The sequence below is a fragment of the Procambarus clarkii genome, chromosome 57 (genome assembly GCF_040958095.1).
Source record: "Procambarus clarkii isolate CNS0578487 chromosome 57, FALCON_Pclarkii_2.0, whole genome shotgun sequence".
NCBI lineage: Eukaryota > Metazoa > Arthropoda > Malacostraca > Decapoda > Cambaridae > Procambarus > Procambarus clarkii.
The window spans coordinates 20,741,446-20,765,209 of NC_091206.1; the positions used below are offsets into that span (position 1 = coordinate 20,741,446).

General features: G+C 49.0%; 1 protein-coding gene across 3 annotated transcripts in view; it reads right to left on the bottom strand.

Moving 5' to 3' along the window:
• RhoGEF64C (Rho guanine nucleotide exchange factor at 64C) overlaps positions 1 to 23,764 on the bottom strand; it is a 129,761-nt gene that overhangs the window by 91,489 nt on the left and 14,508 nt on the right. Inside the window, exon 2 of one of the 3 annotated variants that reach the window (XM_069306338.1) lies at positions 1,845 to 1,893. The exons of the other annotated variants lie outside the window; for them this stretch is intronic. The gene's annotated coding sequence lies outside the window, so the exon portion shown is untranslated. The remainder of the gene's footprint in view (positions 1 to 1,844; positions 1,894 to 23,764) is intronic. 3 annotated transcript variants of the gene reach the window in all.

Genomic DNA, 23,764 nt, shown 5'->3' on the forward strand with positions numbered 1-23,764 from the left:
GAACAATTCCTTACACAAGTTTCTGAAGGCAGTTCTTATGTTCGCCAACCATGCATACGCCGCTGATGATATACTTTAGATGTGGGCTTCAGGGGACAGGTCTGGTGTGATATTAACCCCCCCCCCCAGATCTTTCTCTCTTCTTGACTCCTGAAGGATTTCTTCTCCCATCTGGCACCTTGTGTTTGGCCTCCTGCTCTCTACGCCTATCTTCATCACTTTGCATTTGTTCGAGTTAAACTCAAAAAGTCTTTTGTAGGACCATTCCTTTAGTCTATCCAGGGCGTCCTGTAGACTCTTGCAGTCCACCTCTGTCTTAATTCTTCTCATAATTTTAGCGTCATCAGCAAACATTGAGAGGAATGAGTCTGTACCTTCTGAAAGATCATTCACGTATATCAGAAATAAGATAGGGCCGAGTACAGAACCCTGTGGGACTCCGCTGGTGAAATTATGACATTCAGAGGTCTCACCTCCTCACAGTAACTCTTTGCTTCCTGTTGTTTAGGTACTCCCTTATCCACTGTAGCACCTTACCAGTTACTCCAGCCAGTTTCTCCAACTTATGCAACAGTCTCTTATGAGGGACTTTGTCAAAAGCTTTCTGACAGTCCAAGAAAATGCAGTCTGCCCATCCTTCTCTTTCTTTGCTTAATGCTTGCTGCTTGGACATAGAATTTTATTGAACCTGCGAAGCACGATTCGCAATCCCTGAACCCATGCTGGTGGTCTGTTACAAAGTCCCTTCTCTCCTGATGTGCTACCAGGCTTTTTCTCATGATCTCAACAACACCACATAAGTCCAGCAGCTAACACACTGCTACTGCTAACGGCGGCCACTTTGTCCTCTCACAGGACCAAGTCAGGAGTTCTGGACTGACCCAAGGTGAACTGATTTCCACAGCGCAATCGCCTCATCACGTCACCTCTGTGAATATGTCATTATCCAGCCAGACAGTATACTGGGTGAACTTAGGATAACTCCCCGGGGAACTGAAATTGTAATCGCATGCACAACTTAGATAGCGTTGATATCGTTACGCCATTCACCAGAGGTCATCTTCATCGACCTCACCTCCTAACTGAGGCATGAAACAGGAGCCTTTCACCAACGCCACACCACCGCCAACAGATGGCGTTGTCTGCGTCTCGCCTAATACCTGGGAGTAGGAGTGCAGGTCCATAGATGGCACCGAAATCGTCACTCCAACAACGGTGTTGATACCGTAATAGGACTCTGGTATTTCTCTCTGGTCTCTGGTGTCCTGTTATTTTTGTAGTTTATCCGTGCCCTTGTGATTAGCTGTCTTGCTTCCATACTTGCTTGATTGAACTACAGATTCCCCTTTTGCTCTTGTTATATTTCTTTTGGGTCCGAAATAAACCTGTTTTCTGCCTCCTAACACTTCTGGGTGATGTAGTTCATCATGCCTTGAATAGACTTTCCTCTGAACTATATCCTATGGTATTCCTATTAGGAATTGTCTTATCTCATCATAGTTTTCCCTTCGGTATGTCAACATTTTGCTTTTCGGTCCATTCAGTGGATGGGTTATTCCTGCCTTCACCTGATACTCAAATGTTGGTACACTGTGGTCACTCATTCCTTGTGTGTTGATACATATGCCCCTATTATACCCGACGTATTGATACATAACTGTGTATGCCTACATTGTACCCGACGTATTGATACATAACTGTGTATGCCTACATTGTACCCGACGTATTGATACATAACTGTGTATGCCTACATTGTACCCGACGTATTCATACATAACTGTATGCTCATAACCGATGTGTTGATACAATAATGTCTACTAAAATCTGTGGTCTTAATGGCTTACTCTTTTTCCTTCCTCTTCGCTTCCGTCAGCCGGTGACCCAACGACTTGCCTGGGAATAAAGACAAATGAATTACAAAAATTGTAAACAAAATGTCAAATAACATACATAAATATAGAAATTTCGTTTTATGCCAATAAACATAACTTCCCGCAAGACCCATGGACGTTACCCTACATCTGGATACACTAGTGTACAAGTCCATATTTAGTGTCATGTTTATATGATCAAAGGAACTGAGGAAATTGAAATTGAAATAAGTTTATTGAGGTAAAATACAGACAAAAGGATGAGGTAGCTCAAGCTATTCTCACCCCGTTCAGTACATCGTGTTAATACATACATAGACACACATCACAAACAATAAACATATTACCAAACATTCTGAGAGATAAACATCTACATTTCCTAATATGCCCCTAGGAACTGAGGAAGAGGTGTGCAGCCGTCCGTAGCTCCTGGAGCCAAGCGCCACGAGCCTGGCGCCACGGGCCTGGCGCCAGGCTTCACCCTGCCAACACGGTTTCAAGAGGAGCGGGAACCTCTTAGATCCCCAGAATTTTTTTTACCACATCACAGCCGCAGTGGCATTTCACAATATTGGTATAGTGCCACAGTTCAATCTTAGTGACACCTCACAGTAGTGGCATAGTGCTGAGAGGTGTGGGCGGGGGGGAGTGTAGGCGGGAGGTGTCAGTGTGGGCGGGAGGTGAGAGTGTGGGCGGGGGGTGAGAGTGTGGGCGGGGGGTGAGAGTGTGGGTGGAGGGTCAAAGTGTGGGCGATGGGGTCAGAGTGTGGGCGGAGGGTCAGAGTATGGGCGGGGGGTGAGAGTGTGGGTGGAGGTTATCTTTATGAGATGATTTCGGGGCTTTTTAGTGTCCCCGCGGCCCGGTCCTCGACCAGGGCCTTCACCCCCAGGAAGCAACCCGTGACAGCTGACTAACACCCAGGTACCTATTTTACTGCTAGGTAACAGGAGCATCAGGGTGAAAGAAACTTTGCCCATTGTTTCTCGCCGGCGCCCGGGATAGAACCCGGGACCACAGGATAACAAGTCGAGCGTGCTGTCCGCTCGGCCGACCGGCTCCCTGAGTGTGGGCGGGGGTGAGAGTGTGGGCGGGGGGTGAGAGTGTGGGCGGGGGGTGAGAGTGTGAGCGGGGGGTGAGAGTGTGGGCGGGGGGGTGAGAGTGTGGGCGGGGGGGTGAGAGTGTGGGCGGGGGTGAGAGTATGGGCGGGGGGTGAGAGTGTGGGCGAGGGTGTGGGCGGGGGGGTGAGGGTGTAGGCGGGGGGGTGAGAGTGTGGGCGGGGGGGGGGATGAGAGTGTGGGCGGGGGGGGGATGAGAGTGTGGGCGGGGGTGAGAGTGTGGGCGGGGAGGGTGAGAGTGTGGGCGGGGAGGGTGAGAGTGTGGGCGGGGGTGAGAGTGTGGGCGGGGGCAGGGATGGCGGCGCTGCTGCAGGAGTGTACCGTTATATACTGGGACGGGTTATATATCCAAGGTTAGGCTGCACCAAGCCTCCCAGCGTCGCTCTTGCATTGTCTCCACCTTGTCTTATGTCTCTAATGTCTCTCTTGCCTCTACCCTCCCCCCTCCCCCCCCCCCCCCCGCCTCTCACACTGACTCACTCTACGACACGCTGTCTCTAACTCACACTGACTACGTCACTCTACGACACGCTGCCTCCTCACCCTATCCCTCACGTACTCAATACTCTTCACATTTAATGTATTTATATGTTAAATTTTACTTAAAAATACCCCACCCCACCACGACGACCGTGCCCCACCACGACGACCCTCCCAATACCCTGCCCCACCACGACGACCCTGCCCCACCACGACGACCCTGCCCCACCACGACGACCCTGCCCCACCACGACGACCCTGCCCCACCACGACGACCCTGCCCCACCACGACGACCCTGCCCCACCACGACGACCCTGCCCCACCACGACGACCCTGCCCCACCACGACGACCCTGCCCCACCACGACGACCCTCCCAATACCCTGCCCCACCACGACGACCCTGCCCCACCACGACGACCCTGCCCCACCACGACGACCCTGCCCCACCACGACGACCCTCCCAATACCCTGCCCCACCACGACGACCCTGCCCCACCACGACGACCCTCCCAATACCCTGCCCCACCAAGACGACCCTCCCAATACCCTGCCCCACCACAACGACCCTGCCCCACCACGACGACCCTGCCCCACCACGACGACCCTGCCCCACCACGACGACCCTGCCCCACCACGACGACCCTCCCAATACTCCACCCCACCACGACGACCCTGCCCCACCACGACAACCCTGCCCCACCACGACGACCCTGCCCAACCACGACGACCTCTCCCAATACCCTGCCCCACCACGACGACCCTCCCAATACCCTGCCCCACCACGACAACCCTGCCCCACCATGACGACCCTGCCCCACCACGACAACCCTGCCCCACCACGACGACCCCCCTATTACCCCCGCCCCACCACGACAACCCCCCTCCCCCATTACCCCGCCCCACCACGACTGCCCCGCAACAAGGGGTTCTCTCAAAATCTCGTTCCTACACCTACGCCCTTACAACAAAACTTGCCCCCTCCCCCACACACCCTTTACAGCAATCTGCCCCTCGTCCCCTTTACTCTCCAGCACCCATCACCTCTCTCTCTCCAGCACGTCAATTCCCTTCTCCAAGAATTGAGAGAGAGAGAGAGAGAGAGAGAGAGAGAGAGAGAGAGAGAGAGAGAGAGAGAGAGAGAGAGAGAGAGAGAGAGAGAGAGAGAGAGAGAGAGAGAGAGAGAGAGAGAGAGAGAGAGAGAGAGAGAGAGAGAGAGAGAGAGAGAGAGAGAGAGAGAGAGAGAGAGAGAGAGAGAGAGAGAGAGAGAGAGAGAGAGAGAGAGAGAGAGAGAGAGAGAGAGAGAGAGAGAGAGAGAGAGAGAGAGAGAGAGAGAGAGAGAGAGAGAGAGAGAGAGAGAGAGAGAGAGAGAGAGAGAGAGAGAGAGAGAGAGAGAGAGAGAGAGAGAGAGAGAGAGAGAGAGAGAGAGAGAGAGAGAGAGAGAGAGAGAGAGAGAGAGAGAGAGAGAGAGAGAGAGAGAGAGAGAGAGAGAGAGAGAGAGAGAGAGAGAGAGAGAGAGAGAGAGAGAGAGAGAGAGAGAGAGAGAGAGAGAGAGAGAGAGAGAGAGAGAGAGAGAGAGAGAGAGAGAGAGAGAGAGAGAGAGAGAGAGAGAGAGAGAGAGAGAGAGAGAGAGAGAGAGAGAGAGAGAGAGAGAGAGAGAGAGAGGGAGGGAGGGAGGGAGGGAAGGAGAGGGAGGTCGATCTAACGACCTAACGTTTAGGGAGCATAACCAAGCAAATATTGCGTCAGCCAGAAAAATGATCGGATGGATTACGAGAACTTTCAAATCCAGGGATCCCATCACAATGGTTGTACTCTTCAAGTCACTTGTGTTGTCTTGTCTCGAGTACTGCTCAGTACTCACTTCCTCCTTCAGAGCAGGAGAGATTGCTGAAATAGAGGGAATACAGAGAACATATACGGCACGCATAGACGAGATAAAGCACCTAAATTATTGTGATCGTCTCAAAGCTCTCCAAATGTACTCTCTAGAAAGGAGACGAGAGAGATACCAAATATACACATGGAAAATACTGGAGGGCCAAGTCCCAAATCTGCACAGTAAAATAACAACGTACTAGAGTGAACGATATGGAAGAAAATGCAAGATTGAACCAGTGAAGAGCAGAGGTGCCATAGGCACAATCAGAGAACACTGTTTTAAACATCAGAGGTCCGCGGTTGTTCAACGTCCTCCCAGCGACTATATGAAATATTGCCGGAACAACCGTGGACATCTTCAAGAGAAAACTGGACTGTTTTCTAAGAGAAGTTCCGGATCAGCCGGGCTGTTGTGGGTATGTGGGCCTGCGGGCCGCTCCAAGCAACAGCCTGGTGGACCAAACTCTCACAAGTCGAGCCTGGCCCCGGGCCGGGCTTGGGGAGTAGAAAAACTCCCAGAAACCCATCAACCAGGTATCAAGCAGGAGGGAGAATAGGGGAAGCAAAATAAAACGACAGGATACGGAAGTAGGACCATTTATAGTTTAAGGAAATAGAGAATAATAGAGAATAAACAACAAAAATAAAAATCGACGATTCTTGGTATGTGTGTGTGTGTGAGGGGACAGCTACCTGCAAGTGTGTGGTCGGTTACACACGTGCCTGCAGGTGTGTGGTCGGTTACACACGTGCCTGCAGGTGTGCTCAGTCACACACATAGGTGCCCGAGGGTGTGGTCAGCCACACACAGTTGTGTGGCCAGTTACACAAGTGGCTGCAGGTGTTAGTTATACAGATGACTGTGTGTCCTCAGTTATACACGGGTGCTTGCAGTTATGTGGTTATTCACAGGCGAGTACAAGGTGGCCCGGTGTACCCAGGATGGGTAGGTGGGCGTGATGCCCATCAGGAGGAGGAGGAGTTGCTGGTGTGTGGGGAGAGAGACAGAGGGAGGGGAAAGGTAGGGAAAGGGGGAGGACAAAGGAAAAGAGAGGTAGGGAAGGAGGGAGGGAGGGAGAGACGGGAAAAGAGGAAGAGGTGGGGAGGAGGGAGGGGAAAGGTAGAGAAGGCGGCAGAAAGAGGGAGGGAGAGGTAGGGAATGAAGGTGAGAGAAACTTTTATAGTAAATAGTTGATGTCAGCAAAAGTAAGTTCACATATAGAAAAGGTACGAGTGACTGACTCCCTCCGTAGGGTGTCACGGGCCTTGGCGTCCAGGGCCACCAACCCCACCTGGCCCACTCACTGTCTCACTCACCCCCACCCCCTCCCCCACCCTCCTTCTCTCCACCCTTCACCTTCTCCATCACCTCCCCTAACCCTTCACCACTCCCCTAACCTAACCCTTCACCTTCTCCGCCATCCCTTTACCTGCTTGATACCTGGTTGATGGGGTTCTGGGAGTTCTTCTACTCCCCAAGCCCGGCCCGAGGCCAGGCTCGACTTGTGAGAGTTTGGTCCACCAGGCTGTTGCTTGGAGTGGCCCGCAGGCCCACATACCCACCACAGCCCGGCTGATCCGGGACTTCTCTTAGAAAACAGTCCAGTTTTCTCTTGAAGATGTCCACGGTTGTTCCGGCAATATTTCATATAGTCGCTGGGAGGACGTTGAACAACCGCGGACCTCTGATGTTTATACAGTGTTCTCTGATTGTGCCTATGGCACCTCTGCTCTTCACTGGTTCAATCATGCATTTTCTTCCATATCGTTCACTCCAGTACGTTGTTATTTTACTGTGTAGATTTGGGACTTGGCCCTCCAGTATTTTCCATGTGTATATTTGGTATCTCTCTCGTCTCCTTTCTAGAGAGTACATTTGGAGAGCTTTGAGACGATCCCAATAATTTAGGTGTTTTATCTCGTCTATGCGTGCCGTATATGTTCTCTGTATTCCCTCTATTTCAGCAATCTCTCCTGCTCTGAAGGAGGAAGTGAGTACTGAGCAGTACTCGAGACGGGACAACACAAGTGACTTGAAGAGTACAACCATTGTGATGGGATCCCTGGATTTGAAAGTTCTCGTAATCCATCCGATCATTTTTCTGGCTGACGCGATATTTGCTTGGTTATGCTCCCTAAACGTTAGATCGTCGGACATCATTATTCCCAAATTATACTTTAGATTGGCCCCCCTAACCTAACCCTTCACCTTCTCCAACACCCCCTAACACTAACCCTTCACCTTCTCCACCACCCCCTAACACTAACCCTTCACCTTCTTCACTACCCCTAACCCTAGCACTTCACCTTCTCCACCCCTCCCCCCCTAACCTTTCACCTTTCTTCATTCTCGTTCTCCTAGCCTTTCTCCTTCTCACATTTCCCTTGTCTTAACCCTTTGCTTCCTACATTACCTTTGACCTACCCCCCAGCGTCCACTCTCCCCCCAGCGTCCACTCTCCCCCTCAGCGTCCACTCTCCCCCCAGCGTCCACTCTCACCCCCCAGCGTCCACTCTCCCCCCCCAGCGTCCACTTCCCCCCCCAGCGTCCACTCTCACCCCCCAGCGTCCACTCTCACCCCCCCCAGCGTCCACTCTCACCCCCCCAGCGTCCACTCTCCCCCCCAGCGTCCATTCCCCCCCAGCGTCCACTCTCACCCCCCAGCGTCCACTCCCCCCCCAGCGTCCACTCTCCCCCCCAGCGTCCACTCCCCCCCCTCAGCGTCCACTCTCACCCCCCAGCGTCCACTCTCCCCCCAGCGTCCACTCTCACCCCCAGCGTCCACTCCCCCCCCAGCGTCCACTCCCCCCCAGCGTCCATTCCCCCCCAGCGTCCACTCTCACCCCCCAGCGTCCACTCTCACCCCCCAGCGTCCACTCCCCCCCAGCGTCCACTCTACCCCCCAGCGTCCACTCCCCCCCCCAGCGTCCACTCCCCCCACAGCGTCCACTCCCCCCCAGCGTCCACTCCCCCCCAGCGTCCACTCCCCCCCCCAGCGTCCACTCCCCCCCCCCAGCGTCCACTCTCCCCCCCCAGCATCCACTCTCCCCCCCAGCATCCACTCCCCCCAGCGTCCACTCCCCCCCCCCAGCGTCCACTCCCCCCAAGCGTCCACTCTCCCCAAGCGTCCACTCTCACCCCCAGCGTCCACTCTCCCCCCCAGCGTCCACTCTCCCCCCCAGCGTCCACTCTCACCCCCAGCGTCCACTCTCCCCCCCAGCGTCCACTCTCACCCCCCCAGCGTCCACTCTCCCCCCCATCGTCCACTCCCCCCCCAGCGTCCACTCTCACCCCCCAGCGTCCACTCTCACCCCCCAGCGTCCACTCTCACCCCCCAGCGTCCACTCTCCCCCCCAGCGTCCACTCCCCCCCAGCGTCCACTCCCCCCCCCCTCAGCGTCCACTCTCCCCCCCAGCGTCCACTCCCCCCCCAGCGTCCACTCCCCCCCCAGCGTCCACTCTCACCCCCCAGCGTCCACTCTCAGCCCCCAGCGTCCACTCTCACCCCCCAGCGTCCACTCTCCCCCCCAGCGTCCACTCTCCCCCCCAGCGTCCACTCCCCCCCAGCGTCCACTCCCCCCCCCCCCAGCGTCCACTCCCCCCCCAGCGTCCACTCCCCCCCAGCGTCCACTCCCCCCTCCCCCAGCGTCCACTCCCCCCCCCAGCGTCCACTCTCCCCCCCAGCGTCCACTCCCCCCCCCCGCGTCCACTCCCCCCCCCCAGCGTCCACTCCCCCCCTAGCGTCCACTCTTCCCCCACCAGCGTCCACTTTTCCCCCCAGCGTCTACTCTCCCCCCAGCGTCCACTCTCACCCCCAGCGTCCACTCTCCCCACCAGCGTCCACTCTCCCTCCCCAGCGTCCACTCTCCCCCCCAGCATCCACTCTTCCCCCCAGCGTCTACTCTCCCCCCCGCGTCTACTCTCCCTCCAGCGTCCACTCTCACCCCTAGCGTCCACTCTCCCCCCAGCGTCCACTCTCCCCCCCAGCGTCCACTCCCCCCCCCCCCACAGGAAGTATCAAATATATACAAATGTACGGAATTTACCATTAAGAATATGAAGAAAGCATTTCAAATAACAGGAAGAGGAAGAAACATTAGTACCCGATATTTGCACCCGTGACATTTAGTCTTGGGAGCAATACATTTCCACATTGAGTTACTCTTTTCCTAAACAAATGACGTCCACACATTTCTGAAGCAATAAATCCGTTGGCATTATTGTCGACATTCCGTTATCTCTCTGTGACCAGCGTACAGTGTTTGCATTATTATTATTGTAATCTATTCACGTCGATTTGTATTTGTCCAGAAAATCGTACATTCATAATGCGTTATTTCATAACAGAATTATTTGTGTGCTAGTGTCGCGTACTAACGTGAAGCGTTTAGTGTAAAGACGTGTTGTGTACAGCCAGAAGCAGCCGCCCTGCAGCCAGGTGCTGGCAGCCCTCACCCTACCCGTCTCGGGACAGCAAACACTTTACCTGATACGGGTAATACCCCCATCCTCCCCAGCCTTCCTCCCTTAACTTGAGCCATGTGAGCAGGTGGTGAGTCAGCTGAGCCAGCTGTGTGCCGTGTCAGGGAGGGAAGCGTGCCACTTCACCAGCATCCTATGGTGAACAATGAGGCCACAAGACGGCCTGTAAGGTGGCACCAGCTCCCGCTTGTGACGGCACTCACATCGGGCCGCTGAAAGCAACAGCCTTACCGATCAAGTTACCACCAAATAAGTCTGGTTTAAAGAGTTGAATAACTCTAGAAATCGACTACAGATAAATTACATGTAAGAGATAGCAGTGAGTGAAAGAGGAGCGGCAGGCAGGCGCGCCAGAGGCCATCCGGTCTCCGTGTGTCCAGGAGTGGTCGTGTCCCCGCTATGGGACCAACATTGCCAAGCTATCTAACCTCCACCCGCCTCCAAGACCTAACTCCCGCCTCTGTGGATCTTTGTAATAAGATTCATATTAGAATAAAAGTCAATGTGTGATTTAGGCCGGTCATGCAGGCGGGATGCATGTCGTCGCTCTTGTGAGTTAGCTTTCAAACGGCATTTCCTTCTCTGGAACCTTGTTTGTGGGCGCTGCACCACCCTCCTTTGTTGACAAGCCGGAGGTAACACTATAGTCGTCACACTGCTCCCACTCCAATGCTTAGGGACTTCCCACGGTGCCATCAGACTTGGCGCCTTTATTGGCATGGTGTCCTTATTGGCTTGGTGTCCTCATTGGCTTGGTGTCCTTATTGGCTTGGTGTCCTTATTGGCTTGGTGTCCTCATTGGCTTGGTGTCCTCATTGGCTTGGTGTCCTCATTGGCTTGGTGTCCTTATTGGCTTGGTGTCCTCATTGGCTTGGTGTTCTTATTGCTTGGTGTTCTTATTGCTTGGTGTCCTTATTGGCTTGGTGTCTTTATTGGCTTGGTGTCCTCATTGGCTTGGTGTCCGTATTGGCTTGGTGTTCTTATTGGCTTGGTTATTACTTTGTATTTTTCTTATAATTGCATTAGATAGTCGAAATTAGAGAAATTAATTCAGATTTAGAAGAACTAAGAAATGCCCAGAGACCTGAAAGCTGCAGTATTAAAAGCTATGACAACTTTTGTAATAATAGGTATTTGTATGGTCAGCACAGTAACCGGACCAGGCAATGTGATGTTGTCATTGCGCGAACTCGCCTTGGGTATAGGCACATCTGGCAGGTTAGTGAGGCTGAGCCACTACCAGAATATTCAAATTGTAAACTCTGTGATAAACCTTTAATGCACTCACTAGAACACTATATTGTTGAATGTGAAACCATAAAGGACTTTAGACCTCCTGGCCTCTTGTACCACCAACTGTGTAACTATTTCATTGACTCTTGTGTTCTGGACGACATCCTAACAATTTATCCAAAATTTGCTTGTCCATTTTAAAGAATGAAGAACAATTTTTATTTATATTACTTCTAAGCTGCATCACTTACGAACCCATCCTTGCCTTTGTGTGCCAGTGCACAGTAGAAAGTTGTTTTCACATATCCATACATTAAAACATTGATTGTAACCATGATATTATATATATATATATATATATATATATGTCGTACCTAATAGCCAGAACGCACTTCTCAGCCTACTATTCAAGGCCCGATTTGCCTAATAAGCCAAGTTTTCATGAATTAATGTTTTTTCGTCTACCTAACCTACCTAACCTAACCTAACCTAGCTTTTTTTGGCTACCTAACCTAACCTTACCTATAAATATAGGTTAGGTTAGGTTAGGTAGGGTTGGTTAGGTTCGGTCATATATCTACGTTAATTTTAACTCCAATAAAAAAAATTGACCTCATACATAGAGAAAAGGGTTGCTTTATCATTTCATAAGAAAAAAATTATAGTAAATATATTAATTCAGGAAAACTTGGCTTATTAGGCAAATCGGGCCTTGAATAGTAGGCTGAGAAGTGAGTTCTGGCTACTAGGTACGACATATATATATATATATATATATATATATATATATATATATATATATATATATATATATATATATATATATATATAATATATATATATATTTATGCGTGTGTGTGTGTATATGTGTAATTATCTAAGTGTAGTTACAGGATGAGAGCTACGCTCGTGGTGTCCCGTCTTCCCAGCACTCTTTGTCATATAACGCTTTGAAACTACTGACGGTCTTGGCCTCCACCACCTTCTCACCTAACTTGTTCCAACCGTCTACCACTCTGCGAAAGTGAATTTTCTTATATTTCTTCGGCATCTGTGTTTAGCTAGTTTAAATCTATGACCTCTTGTTCTTAAAGTTCCAGGTCTCAGGAAATCTTCCCTATCGATTTTATCAATTCCTGTTACTATTTTGTATGTAGTGATCATATCACCTCTTTTTCTTCTGTCTTCTAGTTTTGGCATAATTAATGTCTCTAACCTCTCCTCGTAGCTCTTGCCCTTCAGTTCTGGGAGCACTTAGTAGCGTGTCTTTGCACCTTTTCCAGTTTGTTGATGTGCTTCTTAAGATATGGGCACCACACAACCGCTGCATATTCTAGCTTTGGCATAATAAAAGTCGTGTGTGTGTGCGCTTCCGCCTACAGTCTTAGACCAATTGTCTTTTTGTATGACCTTCTGTCCTGTGTGACAGTGAATACCAGAATTATCCTCACTTTAATAAGACTTAATTAAAATCCTCAGATTGGGCAAAATTGTAATTAATTTTGTCAATAAAGATGTTAATAATAATAATTAGATTGGTGTTCTCATTGGATTAGTGTTCCAATTGGAATTAATTTTAATTTTGCCCCGAGGTGCGAGTTTATTGGACAGCGTCACTCATCCTGTTTGTGAACACACCGCCATAGCAGCATGTACAACATCCTCCAATAGGAAGAAAACCCGCTGGGTTGTTCATCCTGTCACTAGAGGTAAGCCTCTAGTGACTGTTTTCCACTTTGTCTGAAATTCTGATGAATGAAGGGGAGGACATTCAGGAGAGTTGCGGAGGGGTTCATACTTGAGATGGGAGTGAACTTGTGTTTCATATAAGTTTTTGCACCCCTGTTGTCAAGGTGAGAGATGCACCGTAGGGCTATAAGTTTCCTGGCTGCCTTGTGGGCTAGGGTAAGCACCTGATTTTTCATGTGCTTAACGTGAAAAGTCACTTTTTCACGTCACTTTTCATGTGAATAGTCAAACTTCATTCCAATATGTCCATTTCATCACTGTACATCTCTAAGTTTTTGCCGTTCATTTGTAAGCCTGTCCGATATGCAGTATGCTGTATATTTATCACCATTGCCTGCGTTTTCTCAGCAGCAAATGTGACCTCCCATTACCTTTCCCCACTCTGTTTTTTTATGTAAAAAGGAACTGTAATACTTTTATTGACAAATCTCTCAGCAGTTGAGGGTCGTCACTCTCTCCACCTCTTTTCTAATCTCGATGTCGGTGTTTCTTTGTCATTGCGTCCTTCCCCACCCCCACCTCCGTTACACACACACACACACACACACACACACACACACACACACACACACCGAACCTGTCACCTGAAGCCCACATCAAAAGAATTTCATCAGTGGCGTATGCAAGGCTGCCTAACATCATAACTGCCTTTAGAAATTTATGTAAGAAATCATTTAGAACCTTGTATACCACATGTGTAAGACCAATCCTGGAGTATGCAGCTCCAGCATGGAGTCCATACCTTGTCAAACACAAGACGCAGCTGCAGAAGGTTGAAAGGGATGCCACTAGACTAGTTCCAGAATAAAGAGGTATGAGTTACGAGGAAAGGCTGCGTGGCACCTCTCGCCGCTAAAGACAGTTCGGGGAGGCATGATTACCACATATAAAATTCTCACAGGAATTGACAGGGTAGATAAAGACAGATTATTTAACACTGGTGATACTCGTACAAGGTGACACAGGTGGAAACTGAGTACCCAAATCAGCCGCAGAGACATTAGAAAGAACTTTTTCAACGTCAGTAGTTAATAAATGGAATGCATTAGAAAGTGATGTGGTGGAGCCAGGCTACATACACAACTTCATATGTAAATATGAGAGCCCAATAGGCTCAGGAACATGTCCACCAGTTGATTGGCTGTTGAGAGGCGGGACCGAAGAACCGAAGCTAACCCACCGCAAGCACAATTAGGTGAGTACACACTCTCATGATTTTATCAAGGTGTGCGTTCGTTCGCACGTGGAGAGAGAGAGAGAGAGAGAGAGAGAGAGAGAGAGAGAGAGAGAGAGAGAGAGAGAGAGAGAGAGAGAGAGAGAGAGAGAGAGAGAGAGAGAGAACGCCCCAAGTAAAAGCTAGACAAAAAGTATGTGTGTGTATGGTAGAGTACGAGGGAGCTTGAACCTGTGTGTGTATGGTGGCTTGGGAGGATCCTTGAGCAGCTTTCCAGGATCAATGCCCAAACGGTCCGGTCTCCAGGGTGTTGATCGTCGTTTCACGCTGAGTTACAGCCAGGTTAATTAGGTACCCCTTAGAAGTTTTAATCAAGTTCCCTTTGAATGCCAAAAAATGTCTGTGTTGATGTAATATGTCTGTTAGTTATGCACATATATTTCGAGAGAGACTCTTGAAAACCCTCGGGCCCTTAATGTTTATGGAATATTCGCTTAAGAGTACCCATTGCTCCCTACTTCTCGGTGTGGCTCTTTTACACATTCTGCCGTGCCTCCTGATCTCGTCAAGAGTTATTTCAGTGTGCAGAATTTGAACAAGTTCCCCTTATATTTTCCCAGTGTAAAGTATGATTATCTCTTGTCTGCGATATAGTGAGTCCAAACAAATTTGATTACTGAACGGACTCTGGTTGTAAAAGTTCTATGCTCAGTCTCCAGATCAGTAACGTCTCCAGCTTTGAACGGGGCTGTTAATGTGTAACAATATTCTACCAGGGATATCACTAATGTCCTCAACAGTACCATCATTGGTTTACCATCTGTTTTAATGATTCTTGTTATCCAACCTATAATTTTTCTTAAATCTGAAGCACCATCTTCATTGTTCTTCAAAAGTAAGGTCTTCAGATATGATTACTCCCAGATTTGTTACGCTGTTTATTTCTATGGTATTGATTGTAATTTATATGTAGGTCCCATTTTGTCTTCGGTTTTACAAGCAGAGGAGATGGAACTTCTCTTTATTGAACATGATGTTTTTTTGTTTGGCCAACTGGAAGACTTGGTTTATATCAGTTTGGAGGTTTGCTGTGTTCTTTCTAGTTTCTCCACTCTCATAAAAATCGTATTATTATCTGCAAAGGATGATATGGTACTTTAATTAGTCCTTGTCTATGTCGGATATGAAAATGGGGGGAAGGGTATTGGAGCAAGTCCCGTACACTGTGGGACTAAGCTTTTCACAGTGATCATTTTGTGAGTAATAACGCCATAGTCACATCTATTGAAAGCTTTGGCAAAGTCTGTATATATTACATCGGAGTTTTACTTTTATATTATGGCATCCAAGGCCATGACAGTGTGTAACGATTGTGAATGGCAGAAAATCCTGCTCTAAACCCACATTGGCCACGATTATGTAGTCGTTGTGACTATGTGTTTAGTGAACTTATCGGCACTTAGAAGAACACGTGATGTTAGTACTATCGGTCTATACAGTACTTTTTGACTCTGCTGTCCTGCACTATTTGAGGGGCGGCGCTATCCTCCCTGACGTAAATGTGTCAGGCTTGGCACCGGTTTCTAGGCTCCGTCTCCATTTAATGTTTGGGGGCCTGTAATAGTGATTTTTTTGGTTTTTGCTTTTGCAATTTTTGATTATGGAATTCCAGGAGTATAGGTCTGGCATGGGTACGCTGTCTATTCAGATGACGTCAAAGACTTGCAGGCGATGAGTCACAATAACGTGGCTAAAGTATGATGACCAGACCACACACTAGAATGTGAAGGGACGACGACGTTTCGGTCCGTCCTGGACCATTCTCAAGTCGATTGAATCCACTTGAGAATGGTCCAGGACGGACCGAAACGTCGTCGTCCCTTCACATTCTAGTGTGTGGTCTGGTCATCACGTCAAAGACTTTATTCATAAATGGTTGTACGTTTATAATTGGGAAAGTTTACATAAAGAGTACAGTACTTAAATTACGTCACAATAACAACATAAAACACAAACATTGTCATTATCAGAATCAGAAGATTCAGAATCGGTAAAATCTTTTAAAATTTATTACACTGGACTGAACTAAACGGGTATATAGAACTCTTCGAAGTCAGTTGGTTACATCTTCAAAAGTCCAGATGGGTTCGAAAAGCATTTAAGATATAAGTCGAGGTTGCTGTCACGTTTATGAAGAATTGAGTTGGACTGTGAATATTATGTGAAAACACAGTCGTATTGTGTTTCTTTGTTGGCATCAGTGAAAGTTCCATCTCCCGCTGGCACCGGCAAGGTCCCACTTGTAGATGTTGTGTGTTCTGGGTGGCAGCATAGGTGAATGTTGAGGACTCCTTTCACTAATACCCTCACCACCACCCACACCACCACCCACACCACCACCCTCACCACCACCCACACAACCACTACCACCACCCACACAACGACTACCACCACCCACACCACCACCACCCACACAATCACCACCCACACCACCACCACCACCCAGATCACCACCCTCGCCACCACAACCTGGCCAGCAATCACCAGCCTGCACCATAAGAGCTGGGGGGGGGGGTGGGGTGGCGTTTATGGAGGCGTTGCGTGGTGTGAGTGTCACATGTACTGGCAGTTGTTGGTAGTGATGGTGCATGACACAGTCCCCACCTTACAACACCGCTCTCTTACCTTCACACTTTTCCTTCGGCTGTTTGCTGCTTTTATATAACAAAAAGTGTCGACGCAATTCTCGGCACGTTACTGGCGGGAGTATTCTTTTTTTTGGTGGTTCTTTTGTAGTCTTGGAGGGAGTTGCTTGGCTCCACACTCCGGAGATTGGTCTGGCTTTTATCTGAGTGAAGGCTGCAGCAGCCTCACATCTTGCTGAGCTCTCTCTCTCTCTCTCTCTCTCTCTCTCTCTCTCTCTCTCTCTCTCTCTCTCTCTCTCTCTCTCTCTCTTATAAAGCTTTCACTTTTTCAGCCCGTTATTGCCTCGTGTAAGCCACAAGTAGTAAATAAATAGATTAGTCTAAAGTACAGTTTTTCAAAATAACTTCAGATACAGATATGACAGTTAAAATGTACTCTGGAACCTGAATACCTAGAGACTGAACCCGAAAAGCTAAAGCTCAACCCAATAGGCACAACACGGCGAGTACACTTTTTATTGTAATAAGTGTAAACTGATGGTACAGGCTAGACGGAGATATTATTGAAGCACATCAATGTGAGTACACACACACGCCTCTCACACTGAGAATATCCCAGTTCTTATTCTACCAGTCAAGCGGAGAGAGGAGTTTCTTGGGTGCGTCGGTGTAGCCTGCCACCCATGGCACAGCGTCGGTGTAGCCTGCCACCCATGGCACAGCGTCGGTGTAGCCTGCCACCCATGGCACAGCGTCGGTGTAGCCTGCCACCCATGGCACAGCGTCGGTGTAGCCTGCCACCCATGGCACAGCGTCGGTGTAGCCTGCCACCCATGGCACAGCGTCGGTGTAGCCTGCCACCCATGGCACAGCGTCGGTGTAGCCTGCCACCCATGGCACAGCGTCGGTGTAGCCTGCCACCCATGGCACAGCGTCGGTGTAGCCTGCCACCCATGGCACAGCGTCGGTGTAGCCTGCCACCCATGGCACAGCGTCGGTGTAGCCTGCCACCCATGGCACAGCGTCGGTGTAGCCTGCCACTCATGGCACAGCGTCGGTGTAGCCTGCCACTCATGGCACAGCGTCGGTGTAGCCTGCCACCCATGGCACAGCGTCGGTGTAGCCTGCCACCCATGGCACAGCGTCGGTGTAGCCTGCCACCCATGGCACAGCGTCGGTGTAGCCTGCCACCCATGGCACAGCGTCGGTGTAGCCTGCCACCCATGGCACAGCGTCGGTGTAGCCTGCCACCCATGGCACAGCGTCGGTGTAGCCTGCCACCCATGGCACAGCGTCGGTGTAGCCTGCCACTCATGGCACAGCGTCGGTGTAGCCTGCCACTCATGGCACAGCGTCGGTGTAGCCTGCCACCCATGGCACAGCGTCGGTGTAGCCTGCCACCCATGGCACAGCGTCGGTGTAGCCTGCCACCCATGGCACAGCGTCGGTGTAGCCTGCCACCCATGGCACAGCGTCGGTGTAGCCTGCCACCCATGGCACAGCGTCGGTGTAGCCTGCCACCCATGGCACAGCGTCGGTGTAGCCTGCCACCCATGGCACAGCGTCGGTGTAGCCTGCCACCCATGGCACAGCGTCGGTGTAGCCTGCCCCCCATGGCACAGCGTCGGTGTAGCCTGCCACCCATGGCACAGCGTCGGTGTAGCCTGCCACTCATGGCACAGCGTCGGTGTAGCCTGCCACTCATGGCACAGCGTCGGTGTAGCCTGCCACTCATGGCACAGCGTCGGTGTAGCCTGCCACCCATGGCATAGCGTCGGTGTAGCCTGCCACCCATGGCACAGCGTCGGTGTAGCCTGACACCCATGGCACAGCGTCGGTGTAGCCTGACACCCATGGCACAGCGTCGGTGTAGCCTGACACCCATGGCACAGCGTCGGTGTAGCCTGACACCCATGGCACAGCGTCAGTACACACACACACACACACACACACATTCGAAGTGGGAAGAAGTAGAGGCTAACTACGTACACATATTGAAATAAAATCGAGATATAGCAAGAATCAAAAGGCACGGAAGCCACTGTATTGCGCCACTGATAATTGGTAAGGTAGGGCCCAGGAGCTGAAGCATGTTGCTGCAAATTTCGGTAAGGAAGAACTGTTCAATAAGAAAACACAATCACACGCTCAAACATCTTTACATCTTAGATCAATATTTACGTGTGGAAATATTCAGTGTGCGGAAACAGGCCGCAGGTGGTGCTCGCTCTGCACCAGTGAACAGCACCATGAACCACACATAATTAGTTTACTGTTTCATAAAGTATGCGTTATGACAAAATACAGACAGCCTCCCGCTTTAAGGAAGCACGGCCGCCTGAGTTAAGGAAATAAAACGTTAAACAACAGTTAATTGTCTGTCGTATATAACATGGAATATATTTAATCTGTTATCCCGCAGTACAAGAACCACAGACGAAATAAATAACGTAAAGTAAATGAAATAAGTAAAAAAAAGATTGACAATACTTAAACCGCCCTACCAATGGAAGACAAAAGCAGTAAACATGGTATTTAAAATGAGATAAAACAGCTTAAATTGGAACTAAGATCTTTACCCGAGTCAACATGAGCGATCCCGGGTCAAGACTCGATACACACTTAGGTCGGAATGGTCGAAACTCTAACTACAGCTCTTTGAAACATTTTCCTGTGTGATTGTGATTTTTGTTCACTAAGCAGCCGGAGTTTGGATATGGGCTCTGGCTCAAGTTGCTCCCGCTGGAAGTCTACCACACCACATATATACAAGCCCTACACGACTATCACACACGGGAGACATCTCCCGTCACGCAGGGTGCAGCCGAACCTCCACAGATCTCCAGTATCAGCTCTTGATACTGGTAATGGCTCAAATGGGCCACCACTTACGGGCTATTCATGCCCGTGCCATCTTTTGGGTGGCTTAATCTTCATCAGTCAATCGACTATCACACCAAGACGAACTGAAGACAATGGACTTCGTGACACACCACCGACATGGGTTCAGGGACGGCAAAGCTTGCCACACAGGTTTAATAGTATTCTACGACCAGGTGACAAAGATTAAGTGAGAACGAGAAGGTTGCGCAGACTGCTTTTTAATGGACTGTCGGAAAGCCTTTGACGCAATACCCCATAAGAGCCTGGTGAATAAGTTGGAGAAACAGGCAAGAGTAACTGGTAGGGCGCTCCAGTGGATAAGGGCGTACCTAAGCAATAGGAGGCAGAGAGTTATTGTGAGAGGTGAGATCTGAGAATGGGATGAAGTCACTAGTAGACTTCCACGGGGTTTTGCACTCAGACCTATCCTGGTTCTGATATACGTAAATGATCTTCCAGAGGGTATAGACTCATTCCTCTCAATGTTTGCTGATGATGACAAAATTATGAGAAGAATTAAGATTAAGACAGAGGACAGCATGAGGCTTCAAGAAGACCTGGACGAATTGAAGGAATGGTCCAATAAATGGCTCTTATGATTTAACCCGAGCAAATGTAATGTAATGAAGATAGGTGAAGGGAGCAGGGCAGATACAAGCCTGCTGATACTGATGATCTTCACCCTTCTGAAGATGCATTATTAAATACGAAAGTACTTAAGAAAATTCCTGTTTCAATTCTTCCTTCGTGGTCTGACACATCGTGTTAATTTTTGTTATTTACACATATTATATTATATTATATATATATATATATATATATATATATATATATATATATATATATATATATATATATATATATATATAGCTGCCATTAGTAAATCCATTACACAAACACACCTCTAAACACCTCTAAACACATCAAAAACTTTATTACCCAAGATAACTTCCGGGGAAAATTGACTCCGGAAAACCACGCCACAAAATAGTATAATTGTCCGCTGGAAGACATTGAATAATGGAGAGATAATTATCCCTCGTCTGTGACGTAACTGCCGTAGCAAAGTGAGCGAATTGCTTCTCTCTCAGCGATTAGGGATGATCGTGTACTCTGGCGCACTCCAGCGACAACTGTCACGCTGCAGCATTGTGCAAGATCCCGGAACCTGCACATTACACACAAATATTATTACATTATAAAAAAATAAACCGATTGAGATGGTAGATATCAAAAAGGTAAGTGGGGGAAGACTAGATGGGTAGAGTGTTGGGAGGGGGAAGGTGTGGGTGGTGGAAGGGAAGATGTGGGTGGAGAAGGAAGAGAAGGTGTGGGTGGAGAAGGTGTGAGCGGAGAAGGAAGAGAAGGGGAGATGACTTAGGTCATGGGTTGGGAAGCTGCAGCATCGCCGGATGTTTACAGCAGCTCTCCCTCGCTGAACGCAAGAATAGTTTTCTGAACACTCGGATCACTCTTCACGAGCGTTGAAGTCTCCGCAGTGGTCTGTAAGATGTAGTATTCATTCCACTGTCGCAAGGTTACCTTTTTATTTTTAGAAGCAGCAATTCCAGTGTGTCTCACACAGGCCAAACTACCCTTCCCATGAACGACCACCTCACAACCAAACACCCATCCACCCACCACATGCTGCCAGCCGCCACTATCTACTGCCACCCATCCATCCACCACCCATTGAAATTGAAATAAGTTTATTGAGGTAAAATACACACAAAGGGATGAGGTAGCTCAAGCTATTCTCACCCCGTTCAGTACATCGTGTTAATACATACATATACACACATCACAAACAATAAACATATTACCAAACATTCTGAGAGATAAACATATACATTTCCTTAACCACCCATTGCCGCGCACCCAACCACTACCCATTTTCATCCACCACCTGCTGCAGCCTCCAAACCTACTGTAAAATCATGTTAATTATAATATAAAGCATAATTAAAATGGAATAACATATAAAATAGAACAAGTATTCTGATACCTTGAAGACTTAAGACAAACTTAGAGTGTGTGTGTGACCGAGTGTGTACTCACCTAGTTGAGCTTCGGCTCTTTGGCCCCGTCTTTCAACTCTCAATCTACGGGTATACAGGTTCTTGAGCTTCTCGAGCTCTATCATATCTACATTTGAAATTGTGTATAGAGTCAGCCTCCACCACATTACTTTTTAATGCATTCCATTTATTAACTACTCTGACAATGAAAAAGTTCTTTCTAATGTCTCTGTGGATCATCAGGGTACTCAGCTTCCACCCGTGTCCCCTTGTGCGTGTACCACCCGTGTTAAATAATCAGTAAAGTATGTTTACGTGTACGTATTTGGTTCATTAGACACAAAGAGTTCAGGGGTTCCTTATATTTATTTAGTACAGTCTTGGTTACAGCAGTCGGTTTGTTGGCAGTGTAGTGAAGTGTTGTAATAGTTGAGACGAAGCCTGGAGCAGGGCAGAGAGCTGAGTGAGGTCAAGGGTAGAGAGCTCGGATGCTGGGTAAGTGTTGAACGTGGCGCTCTGAATGCGGCGGAGACGAGGAGCTCGAATGCGGGACGAGTGAGTGGAAGCTCGATGCGACCAGAGTCTGGCTGTCTGCTTTCAACCACTCGGGCTGAACGGTAGAGCGACGGTCCCTGTTCAAGCAGGTCGGCGTTTAATCCCTGACCATCCAAGTTGTTGGACACCATTCCTTCCCCGTCCCATCACAAATCCTTATCGTGACTCCTTCCCAGTGCTATACAGTCGTAATGGCTTGGTGCTTTACCTGATAATTCCCTCCCTCTGTGTCGAAGCTGAAGCATCTTGTGAGGGTTGGACCTGGACACGTCGAGTGTTACAGTGTTTGTTGGTGAATGTTAAAGATGTCTGGTATCTCTCAAGCGTCTCTACTGAACCACTCTTGGAACCACTACTTCGACTGATGATGATGTTGTTGTTTTAGATTTAACTACTCAGAACAAAATGTCCATGTAGCACGGGCTATGGTGAGCCCGTAAGATGATTCGTTGTTGTTGTTGTTGTTTAAGATTCAGCTACTCGGAACAAAACGTTTCAAGTAGCACGGGCTATGGTGAGCCCGTAGTGGACCTACCTGGCACTGGAGAGGGGCTCAGCCAGGAGCACCGTAATGATTGATTGATTGATAAAGATTAAGCCGCCCAAGAGGTGGCACGGGCATGAATAGCCCATAAGTGATGATTCATTATTGTTGTTTTAGATTTAGCTACTCAGAACGAAGTGTCCATGTAGCACGGGCTATGGTGAGCCCGTAAAGGTGATGATTCGCTATTGACTGGTCATATTACCAGCCTCCACCTCATCTGACCATCATCTAGCAACTTAGGAAGTAGTATTAGCTGTAATTAGTTGCACACTTGGGAAGAGGTATTAATTGTAATTAGTGGACTAAGTAGAATTAACAGACCTATGTCATTACCTGCACTTAAGCTAATGAAAATATGGAGCAAGTATACCGACATAATATACTTGCTATATAACTTTCTCAGGTGATGAAAGAAGAGAAATGAAACAGAAATATGAGGCTATTGTTCCCTGAGTCGCTGTGGAGCATGTATACCCGATGCCATGAGATGCAGGCAGCGTGTGGACGGGATCGGGCATCAGGCCCATAGGAGGTAATGTAGACAGGTAGTTAGGATAACCAGGGAATCGCTGTTAAAGCTGAACTGTCCTGGCGGCTAGGAAGAGACGGAAACGCAAGCTGTAGGTCCTCTACTGCGCAAGTGCTTGAGTAGGCAAGAGTAGCAGGATGTAGTGAACGCGGTAGAGGAATCTGACGAAGGAGCATCTGTGGTGGGTCGCCCTGTAGGACGAGTGACAGAGGTACCTGGCAGCAACACAGAGTCGGCAGTACAGGCCGACAGGCCTAGATCCAGGCTGATTGGATTATGCAGGATCCAGCATGATGAGGCTGTCGGATGTGTAAGCGATGATCGTGGTGCAACATGATGCAGGAGATGAGCAGGCAGAGATGATCACGGTGAAAGTCATAACTGTGGCGAGGTTGGAGGTAGCGTTCTACGGCAGGCGGCAACGGTTTACAGCAGGCAGCAATGGTGGATGAAGACCAGTGAGAGGCGATGTTGTAGTTCGTCGGGGCTGGGTATTGTCGACACTCTCTGGCTCACCAGTGTAACCTATGTTTACGTCTACGTATTTGTTTGATTAGACACGGAGTTTAGTGGTTTCTTATGTTAATTTAGTATGGTCTTGGT